This window comes from Amphibalanus amphitrite, unplaced genomic scaffold, assembly GCF_019059575.1.
Source record: "Amphibalanus amphitrite isolate SeventyFive unplaced genomic scaffold, NRLGWU_Aamphi_draft 000177F_arrow, whole genome shotgun sequence".
NCBI classification, from domain to species: Eukaryota; Metazoa; Arthropoda; class Thecostraca; order Balanomorpha; family Balanidae; genus Amphibalanus; species Amphibalanus amphitrite.
In genome coordinates, this window is record NW_024881672.1 from 452,560 (window position 1) to 465,588 (window position 13,029).

A 13,029-nucleotide genomic window follows, 5' to 3' on the forward strand; every position below is an offset into this window, starting at 1 on the left:
TGCAACTTATACCTGTGCTTTATTTACCGTTCCCCGACTATGACACAGTAATTGCGTTTCTAAGAAATTATTCCGTTACGTCTAAGTAGGGGATGAACAGTCAATGCCAAGCAGAATAGCCAGCATGTATTCAAATGCTGCGAAATGCCACGATAAGTGGAACATTTTTGATTTAGTGCTTCCTCTATCAAACAACGTTTCCGATTGCGGTCATTGACATTACGCTTATGGTTGGGTACCTGGAAAACGTTACCTTCGAGGTAATTTCAACATTGAATGCTCATCTGAAGTGCTCACTGTGGCAATGCTAAGAGGACTAAATCGCCCTTGAACAAGGCTATATGATAGATTAATGCCAGAAGGCACCGCTTGGCCAAATGCAGCACCGGCTATTGGATCTTAATGCTCCACTTAATGGATATTGTCTGGCCCAGTTTTAATGAGAATGCCGTGCTTCCATTTGAACAATGCCCCTTCAATGAGGTCTAGCACATTAAAGCACAGAACACAGCGGGAAACTTTTCTGGCTCACTTAGAGGCAATGCGCGACAAGATTGTATTTATAATGCAGTTTCGTAAGGTCTTTGTAATGCTTCCGGTGCTTATTTTCCTTTTGATGTGCATAGCTTACTGTCAGTGTCATCAATAACTGTAGGCATCCATATCACTGCCGAAGAACCGTCTGGTCACACGGGTACCTAGGTGTGACGTCCCGCAATCGTAATTCCGAAATAATTTTGATTTTTAACCATAAGGTGGAAACAGATGCATTCCTTCTCTTTGAGCGAAATACTGGCGGAAATAGGTAAGCTCGATATAGTTACATATGTTTGATATGTATGTATTTTGCCGATTGTGTGTCAGGTAACGTGATTTTAAGCAAATTCATAATCAAGGTGTCTGGTCGATACATATGAGCTTAGTGACTGCTTACCTATTTGTTAAGCGGTTTTGGGCCTCTGCGGTAAACAAGAAGGAAGAATGCTTACCTCACCGACAGCACTGTGAATTTAGCGACCCACTCGACTTGCATTTGTAAGCATCGTAAGAACTGGGCATGGGTGGGACAGTTCTGTAAAGATGCCTCGGCAATTCGTTTCTAAGACGCCCACGCTAAGACGTCTTGCCTTACATGAAAGGTCAGGTATTCCTGCAATTCGAATTGTTGCCAGGTTAGGTGAGTAGATTCAAGCAAAATCGATCGACTCACGCTGTAAAAAATCTTAGCCTGAGCGTGCCACCAGCCGCCCCAGTCCGTCCTGTAGGCCCTTTCCTCGTCTGGCAGCCCGTCGGGAGCTTGGTCAAATGCCCGGCATGCCCTCCCTAACGAGTCACAAATGGTCAGCGGCGCGGCGGCGGCGGACGGCGCAGAGTGCGCCATCGATCGCCACCCGCGCCACTATCGGCGCGGCGGCGGCCGACGCGGCGCGCCTGACGAACGCCAGCTGCTTTGATATGGAGATGCCGCCGCCGTCACAGCAATGTGCCATTGGCTTTCATCGCCGGGCACTGACTGCGACTTTGCGCTGATCCGGCGCGTGCGAGGGCGTGGGGGAGGGGGCGACGGACGCTCAGCAGAGCCTGCAAGGCCCACAGCGCACACTGGATAGGTACTAGACCCACAACTGGTGCTGAAAGTAGGAGGAGATAAGGAAACAATAAGTAATTCAAAAAGTAGACTGCAAAAGTGAAGGGCCATCCCGAGCTCAATACGTGGCCCTTTTCACACGGCGCACATATTCGGCATTGTGACCGCGTGCCTGGGCACACGGCTCGCTCTGCGAGGCGGCGGTAGCAGTCCTGTGGGGCCGTGTCGGGTTTCGCCAGTCCTCCAGTGTGTTTTATCGGCTCCTGTCCTGGTCGGAGGACTCTGTTGACCGGTGGAGCCGGGCGGACGAGCAGACGGCGCCAGTCCCCGTCCCACCGGCTACCGGCGCCACCTTCTGTTGGTCCGACCGTTTTACAGAGGAAACGGACCGTGTAAGTACACACACAGACACACAAACACGTGGAGACAGTACACACACGCGCACACACGCATAAATACGTCAGAGAGGCTCGGATAAGCGCACCCAGCCGCGGTTCGAGATGCCATGACGTGAGGGAGTCAAAGGCTTGCCAGTGAAATTCAATTTATGCAGCTGTTGACCATATCATATTGATCAATTGATCTATTGATCATGTAGGCAAAAGTATCATAGCAACTGTCGCTGAGCTGCCGGGACTTTTAATGTCGGGAAAATGCAATTGTTTTGGGGGGTAGGAGGAGGGATGGTTCGCTTCACCATTTCGTTGCTGAAAGATAATCACTGGCGACTGGCGTAGATATTCATATTTTGTAGATAGGTGCTGACAGGGCTCCGTGAGCGGGATCTCTAAAAGATCGTCCATCATATGAGAAGACTCACAAAAAGTTCGACTAATGAATACAAAATGCTCATCGACACGAGACAAAGAGACTTCAATCTGAAAATTGAATGTCTTATCTCAGTCTAGTTAAAGGGACCCTCCCACCTTAACATTAGATTTGAGTTGAGATAGCCAAAATGGGGTCCCTGGCTCACAATTACCGGTTTCGGCACTCACAACATCAAGAAATGCCTTAAATCGGAAATATTGAATTTCAAAATTGCAGCATTTTGATTCAGAGGGGCTAATGCATAGGAATACCCCTCTGAATGTGTGACGTCAGCGCAGATATCTAACGATTTTTAAATGTTTGACTAAAACGTTTTGTAGCACGCGGTGGTATATGCTGCTTTGCGCGCAACAAGTGCCGCACTTTCAGCTGCCAAACTATTGCTTCCAAATAAAGTCGCTAGGAACAGCGGAGATCCCAAAAAGTAAACAAAAGTAAAAGTCTAATATCTTGAAAACCGGTGAATATTTTTCGGTGAAATTTGGTAGATATTCGTTTTCGCTCTTTCTGAACCGAGCGACATCACTTTCATGCCAATTCATAAACTTTTTTGAAGGTGGGAGGGTCCCTTTAACTCCGACGAGTTCAGTCAACAGGGCATGTTGTTCATGCACGATACTTTTAGGGTTTCAAATCGACTGCATGGAGATCGGGAGGCATAGCTGATTCAAATTTCCAGCTGCAGAAAATTGCAGTCCGTCATTACCTTGCAAACATTATACACTTATATAGAGGTTTCGTCGAAAAGTGACTAAGTTGCCTTGTGAAAGTGAAACTGATACCACAAGAAAGTTCTTGAAACTTGTCGATGCTATTTTTATGGATATTCAGACGCAAGACCGCAAAATGCTGTCAGCGTTTGGCGGCTTGTAATTGAGAGTTGGCAAGAAGCTGTAGACTAGTGATGTCAATTTCAGAAATTTTGGAAACCAATACCAAACCGATACCGACCAAAACCACTGAGAGTATACCAAAACCGAACCGATTTGCAGAAACAGGGTGAAATACCGACCAGGTACCGAATTCAGGGAATCATCAAACAAATGCTTCAAACTTTTTCAAAACAAATGATAAGCATTGAAAGGTAATACTTTAAAATAAGGCAACCAGAACAAGTCAGGAAATCTCTAAATTATTTGCACTGCAAAAAAAAAAATAACTGTATTGTGTAACTATAAACAAATATTCAGGTCAGTAACTTAACTGGGATGTGGATTCGAGTCATCTGCATGAGGTGATAAAGGACAAGAACTTGAACCCTGAATCTCATCCATGCCTGAACCATCAAACGTCCTTTCAATTCAAGTCCGGTCAAGACAGGGTTACGTGTGTTATCATGATCCAAAAATGGTAACCAAATGACAATGATGGGCTGGGCTATACCATTAATGTAAACAAAATCCATGATACCTAGGTACAGTTCAACTCAAGTAGCGATGGTGACGATAGTGACGCAGCCAATTTTTCATCATAAGCAAATGTCTAACACAACAAACCTTGATAAATAATTACTTACGAGGCACACTGATAGATAGCAGACACCACTGTAATGATATCGCGATGAAAGCCAGGGCCTCGGCTAACATGTTAACTGGTGGGCCAAATGGCCCACCAGTGGCCCGAAATGGCCCACCAGCCTCAAAGATTTGGCCCACCAGTAAATTTCCGAAAAATCTAAGTTTTCACATTTTACATCACGGCGTAGGTAACATTGTGATACAGACAGAGACAGAGGCCCTACTACATTGTTGCATTTATTAAAAGTAAGAACTTGATCTCGTTGCCCGCCTAATACCATCACCATTCCCGGTTTCTTGAGACAGCCGTAGGTTAAGCCTCGGTCACACTTCACCGGATTGGACCAATGGACGAGAAACGGACGGCGTCCGGTGATGTCCGGGGGATGTCCGTTCGTTTCCGTTGGACGTCCGTTTCTCATCCGTTAACCCGCGCCCCGCTGGGCTATTCAGCCATACGCGCCCTGCTAGGGGGGGGGGGGGGGAGATTCTGCCCCCCCCCCCGTCTAACTTCCGAACCGCTGGTCGTAGAAAGACGGGGAAAACGGCAATCGAAAGCTCTCAACAAGGCGGATCTTAAGAGCCCAAATTTTTTGCTTAAGTAGGTCAGAGGTCAGGTCAAGGTCAGGTCAAGGGTACAAAATGCAAGTTTCTACAGTATCGGCCTTGCACCGTAGTTGCCGAAGAATGGACTGAGACTGATTGCCCAAAACGTGTTCTTAGACTACCAAGACAATATTCGTTGCATACAATGTCATTCAAAGGTCAAGGTCAAGGTCAGGTCAGGTCAGGTCAGGTCACCAAAAACAAAATATAGAAAAGGGCATGTGCGACACATGTTTTATGGGTCATTTTACTCATAGAATTCAATAGGCACACTCAATAAGTGATATGGACCACCTCTGGATGAGTTTCAGGTCGAGGTCAGGTCAAGGTCAGGTCAAGTGAGGTCAAATTTTGAAGTTGGTTATTAAGGCCTAAAAAGGTGTCTATCTGATGCAGTTTTTCACGGCGAATCGAATGGTGCTATTTTTGTTTCCGTACAAGGTCTAGAACTTCTAAAAATATCATTTTCAAAATTTTTGTGTGTCGTGACGTCATAAAAGTTTGAAAAACTCCTAGATTTTTGAACCGATTCTTCTAAAAATTTGTATATAGGTGCACACAGACCACTTCTCTGACATGTATTCCGGTTTTTTCGATACACTCAAAATTTTGGATTTTATAATTATTTTCCCAAAAAAGTGAGTTAAAAAAAAAATTGGGCCAAAATCCAAAATTTTCAAAAAACCGAGATAGCCATTTGATAGACAAAGTTGAATCACGTATAACCTTTTTTGTTATGTCTTGATTCCTTTAAAAATGAAGATGTTAGCCGCGTTTGAAATTTTGCCGTTTTTGAGGCGAAAATGGCGAACATGACGTCACTAAAACGTCAATTTCTCAAAAAATTTCCGACGGATATCGCTCAAATTTTCAGGAAACGTGTCAAATTGATGTAAGATAAGGTACTGAAAGTTTGACGTCGCTGGCGTAACGCGTGTAGAAGTTATTGGCGAAAAACGGGAGGGGGGTAGATTCTGCCCCCCCCCCCAGCGGGGCGCCGGTTAATATCCTTTCCATGTCCGGTGGTGTCCGGTGTGCTCAACCGGACACCACCGGACATGGAACGGATATTAACGGATGACAAACGGACGTCCAACGGAAACAAACGGACATCACCGGACGCCGATAGTTCTCGTCCGTTTCTCGTCCGTTGGTCCAATCCGGTGAAGTGTGACCGAGGCTTTAAATTGTATGCAATAATCGTGAAAGACGTCTGCCTCTGTCAATTACAGATAGTGTCGGCGGCTTCCAGCCGATCGAGGTATGCGAGAATTCTTGCAAGCTTTCCGATCGATCGAGTGGTTGCAGTCACATAAGCATCTGCCGCAGACCAGTCGGTTACAAGAAAAACTACGAATAAAGAACAGACTTCAGAGGGTCGGGGATAAGCCTGTGAGCGATCTCAGACGTCTCGCCGATAGACACGATATAAACCAGAGTCAAACTAGAGGTAGTGTCGGCGACTTCCAGCCGATTGAGGTCTGCAAGCGATAATATTATGCGTCTTACGGCCGGTATGATGCTTGCTGTCACACATCTGACCGGTCGGACGAATTTCGAACCGTTCACAGTCAGCGTTCCAAAAATTTCTCATTTGGGCTGAGGATGACACTCATGAATAAGAATGAATAATTTTGCACTCTCACATTTTGGGTGGCTAGAATTTTCCACTCAGACACCCAAGAGAAATCTGAGGTTTGGGACACTCTTCACCAGAAGTGTACATACCTAACTTAGTTTTTTTTTAGAAAATATTAGGGTTGCGCAGTGCGCTGAGTCAATTCTTTTCCATGCGACACCAATAGGCTTAATGATCATTTTCAGAGATGTTGGGGTTGCTGCTACAACCCGCTTTTGGGGTTCCTGCTACAACCCACTTTATATATAAAGTTGCACTCGTGCTGTTCACAATTCCTCCCGATCCACCCGACAACGCCCGATCCCGTCCGACCGCTTCCGAATCTCCGACTACACCTTTTTACCCTGAAATTAAAATGACGGGATTTCAAGTTGAAATATTGGACTTTCAAATAAAAACGAAAGGATTTCAAATAAAAACGACAGGATTTCAAATCAAAATCAAAGGAGCGATCGGCGAGTGGGCGAGCGATCCATTCAGGTCTCGCTGATTAAGTTATCGTCCAAAGTTTTATAATCTGCGTCAATATTTTGTGCATACTTGTGCGATTGTAGTGCACCGCCGGAGTATCACCACTGAGAGGGTTGTGGGTCCCTACTCCCTACTCTCTCCTCTCTATGAAGAGTCGGGGGGGGGGGGGGGTCGAGCCCCGCTTTTTTACATTTTTTAATGCCATCCTGACTTTTTTTTGCAGAATAAAGTGGCCGAAATCTGGGGAGAAATCGAAAATGGGGGGGGGGGGGGGGGGGGGGGGGGGGTTATGGCTACGAAGGTCAGTCTGCATGTCGCTGCCCAAGTGGCCCACCAGTCAAAATTCCTTAGCCGAGGCCCTGATGAAAGCTAAGTAAAATGTCCATAATTTTACGGAATCATTGACACGTGTCACGTGGCATCTCTTCCACAGTTGCAATGGCAGCCTTGCAGGCGGCGGCCATTTGCATTTAAGCACGAAACGCACGGAACTGCATAAAACAATGTTTTTTCTTTTTGCTTAAGAACACTTAAGTTTTAAATATGATGTTCATATTTTGGCATTTTTAAATTAATTCAAGAAAGATTGTAGGCTATTATTGATAAAAAATGAAGAACCAGAAAAACAAAGTTGCTCAATGATTTTTGATTAGTTCTTGAGTTACATCGGGTTTTGGCGCAGCTCTGACATTAAAAGTTCTTAGTTGTGTTCAGTTTTTGAACTGCTATTTGCGAATCAAGCCAAGACCCAATTATATTTTAGGAATGCTTTTGATAACATTGCTAGCGATTTCTATCTGTTGAGGAGAGCAGGAAAGAGAACACTAATTAAAGAAAATAAATTATCCACAGGATCTCTTTGAAGTTGAGCGAAGTTGAGAATTTGTGGGGTGATGATAAAGTGATAAATGCTGCCTTCAATATTAGATGATAATGGTGAAGCTACTGCTATAAAAAACAGGGTTTTGACTTTTGGTTTGGATAACAATAATGTAACTGCAGTGCAGTGAAATGGAGAGCAAGACAAGGTCAAGATCAATCACAGACTCATCAAAACAGTCAAATTTGTTACTAATGAATGCTTGGGAAATTTTGAGTAAGGTAGTTAAATATGTTTTCCAGTATACAGTGAGTTAAACATTGATACATGTTTATGTCTTGCACATTAGTTTTTGTAAGATAATTATCCTCATGGTATTGGAATTTGCTAGCACTGATAAGTTGCCATTTAACATTGGTAGACTGATTGTTTGATGTTACAGTTAACGTGTTTGCCCAGTTCTTATGGCATCATCCATTTGGGAGAAATGTGTCATGATTGTCCTTTTTCTTCATCCAATGTCATTTAGCAAATCAAATTTGAGTTCAGAAGGTTTATAAAAAATGTTTTCAAATTTTTTTTATGACAGTAGTTGACTTTCATAATACCGACAAAATACCAAATGCTTTTGGTATAAAATACCGAATACCGAATCGGTATTGGTTCGGTATCGGTATACCGAAATTTTGGTAACCGATTGACACCACTACTGTAGACCCTCCTCAAGATGACGAGTTCCAGCTTGACAATATTTCATAGGAAGATACACAATCCTAGAAATGGTCTTGTGCACAATGCACATATGCTAAAAGACTACCGCCTGTACGCATGTTAGGTATGTATGCCTAACGTGATGCCTAAAGGGTTCATCCATCAGCCAATCGAGGTAGCCCTGAGGCAGATCCAAAACGTCTAAACATCGCACCGTCTTCCCCAAACCACCAGCTCACTGACTCAACTCACTGTCTCACCGATTCAGCTCACCATCTCACCATCTCACCTTCTCACCCAGGGACAGGTGTCCAGAAGTACAGAACTCAGACACCGGTCCACTGTCCCCCGGTTCATTGAAGGCGCGTCAGTAGCATCCGACCCCATCCCGACATCTGACGCCGAGCTCCAACTGCTCCACAGTCCGTCCGTGGCCGACCCGGGCCACACAATACAGCCTCCATTATACCCATTCAGACCTGTGTATGGGTCGTTGGACACTTGTATGCACATTATCCAAAAAGTCATCTGGAGAAGATTTATTTATTTGGAGCATGAGTAGTCCGAAGCGCATTCCGCGCGCGGCTGTCGCGGGTTCCAACTGTCGCGGGCTTTGGCCGGGCTTATGGAGGGCCCACAGACAAACAGATAGACAGACTCGCAGGCGGCCCGTCCCCACCAATCGCCATCACTACCCTGAATTAGGCCACGTGTCTGGCGACAATAAAGACGGCTCGGCGGCGAGTGTGGCGCGGATCAGCCGGCCGGCTCGGTGGCGCGGCCGTCAATACCTGGGCAAACACTCGGCCATTGTGCGCGCACCTATTTACATTGACTTTCAATTATGTCCGTGTGTGCGCGCGGCCGAGCGCTGCGTCGGCACGCAGCGTCCGCCGGCGTCGACAATGCGCCGGCGCGCCGCCACCGTCGCCGCCGCGCCGTAATCTGTGTGTTTTCGCCGCGCCGGTATCGCCGTAATGGAGCGGCGTGAAAAGTTAATCGCTGTGAGAAAAGCTGCGCGTTCGGCTCCCCTCTGCCGGCAGGGAGCACGCCGGCGATATGCCACCGTGGCACGAGACGACAGGGGAGCCGAGAGGGGAGCGGCCGTGCTAATCAGACACCGCGCGACCCGCCGCCGTCGACAGGCGCGCCGGCGGTCCGCTGATCCGAGCCGGTTGTGATCAGCGACGGTGGTTGGCGGATGAATGCATCACGCTGCTATGAATTCCGCCGGCGGTCGGCTCGGATTAGTTGGAGGTGATTGACCGTAAACTGATGAGGCACAATGGAGCGCGGCAGATATCCAGCGGCTTACACACTAAAATGGTGCCCGACACACGCGAGCGACACACGGGCTTTACAAAACAGTTTCAACTAAAAAGAGATCAAAATGCAGGGTGCGGAATATTTTCTTTCACGCGGCTTTGGGACGTCAAGGCTGCCAACTGATCTTTAATTTGTTTTTGTTTTAATAATACAGCTTTTCAACAAAACTAGGTACAGTAAAATGTAATAAAATATGCGAACATTTTATTTTTAAACCTGGGAATTGATAGCAATAATCGGAAACCGATAGTAACCAAGTGGTCAGACCGTTTCCCATCACTGAACCGTATAACAAGGGTCATTCCAGTATTTTGTTTAAAAATGCAGCCTTATTGCAGGACAGTGGCAGCAACCGCCCATTACACCAAATCTGGCCATCACGTTAATCCGACCCATTACACTAGGCGGCACCATCGCACCCTGAACAACCCCAGTGCCCCGCCCCTGGCCGGAAATGTGACGCCCACACACGAGGGAATGGAACAAATGCCACAATATGTTGCCGTTTTGTCTTCTTTCATTGCTTGAAAGTATGATTAAATCCCATTTGGCCACCTAGCGTCAACGTATTTGATATTTGATCGGCTGTTATTATATGTAATGTAACGTGAAATCATTTTGTAATGTTATGTTATCTATAAAAAACTAGCGAGATTGGATCGTAAGCGTGCGCTCAAACAAATATGATCAAATTTCGTTCCTTTAACTCTTGGACGGTGCACACGTCTCTGTGTTAGTGGAAACTGCTCTCTTTGGAGCTCAATCACCTAACATGTTAACTGTTTAGATAGTCTGTATTATTAAAATTCGCGAGCAATACAACGTTTAGTGGAAAACAAAACTTGAACAAAGTATAGGCATGCCCATGATGAAGCGCAATCTATTCTTTATGAATAGGTTAAGTATTTTCCAATAAGATAATGAAACTTTTGCTTTTTGTCTTCTTTCCTCTCTCTCCCTCTCTCTCTCTCTCGCTCTCTCTCTCTCTTTCTCTCTCTCTCTCTCTCTCTCTCTCTCTCTCTCTCTCTCTCTCTCTCCTCTCTCTCTCTCTCTCTCTCTCTCCTCTCGACCACACCACCAATCAGAATCTCGCACAGCCCGTTCAGCCACTCACAGACGACTCCACATGTTCCATCCACAAAAACTCGTGCGTCTCATCTAACGCATCTCCACGCAGCGGGCTACGCGCACGCACGCCGCTCTATATCCCATTTACGATCTGAAAAAATCTGGCCGACGAGCACCACACGCATGCGCAGAGCGCTCCAATTTTTCATCATTATTTTGGCCATTTGTTATTTTGATTCGTGGAGCACACTTCTCATTACGGGCGGCCATCAGGTCTCGGCGGGGGCGGTCGCGGCCGACCGACACCGCGCGGCGCCCGGCCGGCGCCGATCCGGGGTGGTCTGAGCGCCGGCCGGCGTAAATCGCTCTATTATGGTAATTAATCCATTACCGGCAGGCTGGCGGCCGGGTAGCCGACTCGGAGACGGCCCGCGCCGGCAGCCGACGTAATTGTCTCACCGTTTTATGTTCATACTGTGAATAGTGATGGCGCGGTATGCTAATTCAGCCCAACTGCCCACTGAGACCGTAACGAGAAAGCTAAGTGACATGCGGAGCCGAGCGCGCGTGGGCCGACCACCAACACGGTCCGCCGGGGAGCTAAGGGATGTGTGGGATGATGTGGGCTGATGTGAGATGACGTGGACTGATGGGCTGATGTGTGCTGGTGTGAATCAAATAAGTCAGGTAGACAGCAGGTAGCACGAATTGGGCCATGTTCCAACTTTATGATTGTACTGGATGATAAAATGTTTCATAATAAGGAGCAGGGTAGATATACATATGTATAGCTTTCTCGAGTGTGTGCCAATCTCATTAACACTAATAAACGATAGAACGAGAGCGTGACAAAGGAGACAGCGAACTGAGGAAACCTGTATCAAGACTGAGAGGCGAGAGAGCTTTTAGAATCGGCAGTGTCGACTGTCGGAGTCGGTGGAATTGGAAACATTCAATGGAAGAGAAATGCGTCAGAAGGCTTATGTCCCAAACTATGTGGATCTGAAAGCGGACTGATTTTACACCACGCACTTACAGTGCCTTATGAGCCCTCAACTCTTGGATAATTGGTACCGCTATCACAGCGCCTACATAAACCCTGCGTGAGTCAGTTCGCCGTAAACCTGCCTGCTAAAGAAATGCATGGGGTTATTCAATGAAACGCCCCGCTATGTTTACATCTCCGGCGAATCATTTCCTTTCAGACCGGCAGAAGGGCCGCCGGCAGTATGGGCGCCTCGCTCGCCGGCTGTGTGTGTGAACTCCGCACTGTGGTTGTAAGGTGAAGCCTTCCCGGACCTCCCGGCTCTCACAACAGCGCTGCGCCAGCCTGTGGACCTCCCTGACCGGGTTGGGGCGGTGGGATGACCCGCAGGGGGCGGTGGGATGACCCGGAGGTGCTCTCCAGACCGGGGAGGTGTCGGACGAGCCCCGGCCAACCGACCGGCGCGGCCCACACTAACGCAGACGAAACGTATAATTGAAGCTAATACATTTAACCACTGAACGATGCCCACATAATGGATTCCGCATGCGTGTGTAATTACTTAATTGTGTCGGCTCACATGAAAAGGGGAGAGCGGTCGGAGCTGGCCGGCTGCGGTTTTTCTGCGGCCGTCAGGTACGACCGCGGCATGGCATTTCCATAATTCTCTTTATGCCGGCGCTCTAATTTGTCCTTGAAACGGCTAATGACACGGCGGCTGGCCGGAGGTGCGCCGGTGATCGCCGCCTCTGCGCCGATCGGTGGCGATCTCAGCCCGTCGGCCGGCGCCGGTAGCTCACCCTGGTCACCACGTGTGTCCGGCGCCGCGACGGTCCTGGACAGCGGCAGAGGACGACACAGGGCGCCGGGGCGCAGGGCGCCGGACCATGGCCTTGTCGGGCGCACAAAGCGGCTCTGTAAATCAGCCGCCGCCGGTCCGGCCGGGCCGGATCGTCGTGCAGGGCGGCGCGCGCGACAATCAGCCGGTCGGCGATAAATCGCGCCGCTCCGGCCGGCTGTTGTGACGGGCTCCACGCGCGCCGAGCGCCGCGCCGCCGACCCCGGATGTTTGGGTCGCCGCTGGCTGTCGACGCGGCGCCGACGCCGACGCCAATTATGGCGCGGCGCGTCGCCACCGACGCCGGCAGGAAGCCGGAGAGGAGCGCTGCGCTAGCCGCCGGCGCGCCACTTCCGTCGGTGGACCGCTGAGTAGTTCTGACAGGTGATGGACAGCGAGTCGTGATTGAGTCACATGCTGTATGGAAAGGTTGGTTAGTGAACTCGTGATCAGCGAGACCTCTGTCCTCTAACAACTCAGTTTGATGAATATGGACCACGGCAGCGTCACCATAGCCTGGAAACAGCACTGGACCTACCTATCGACATCCTTGGAGAAGATCTCGCTACTGGGACGGCACTTTTCCCAATTTAGCAGCACCTTTATGAAGTCATTGAATACAGAGTGTC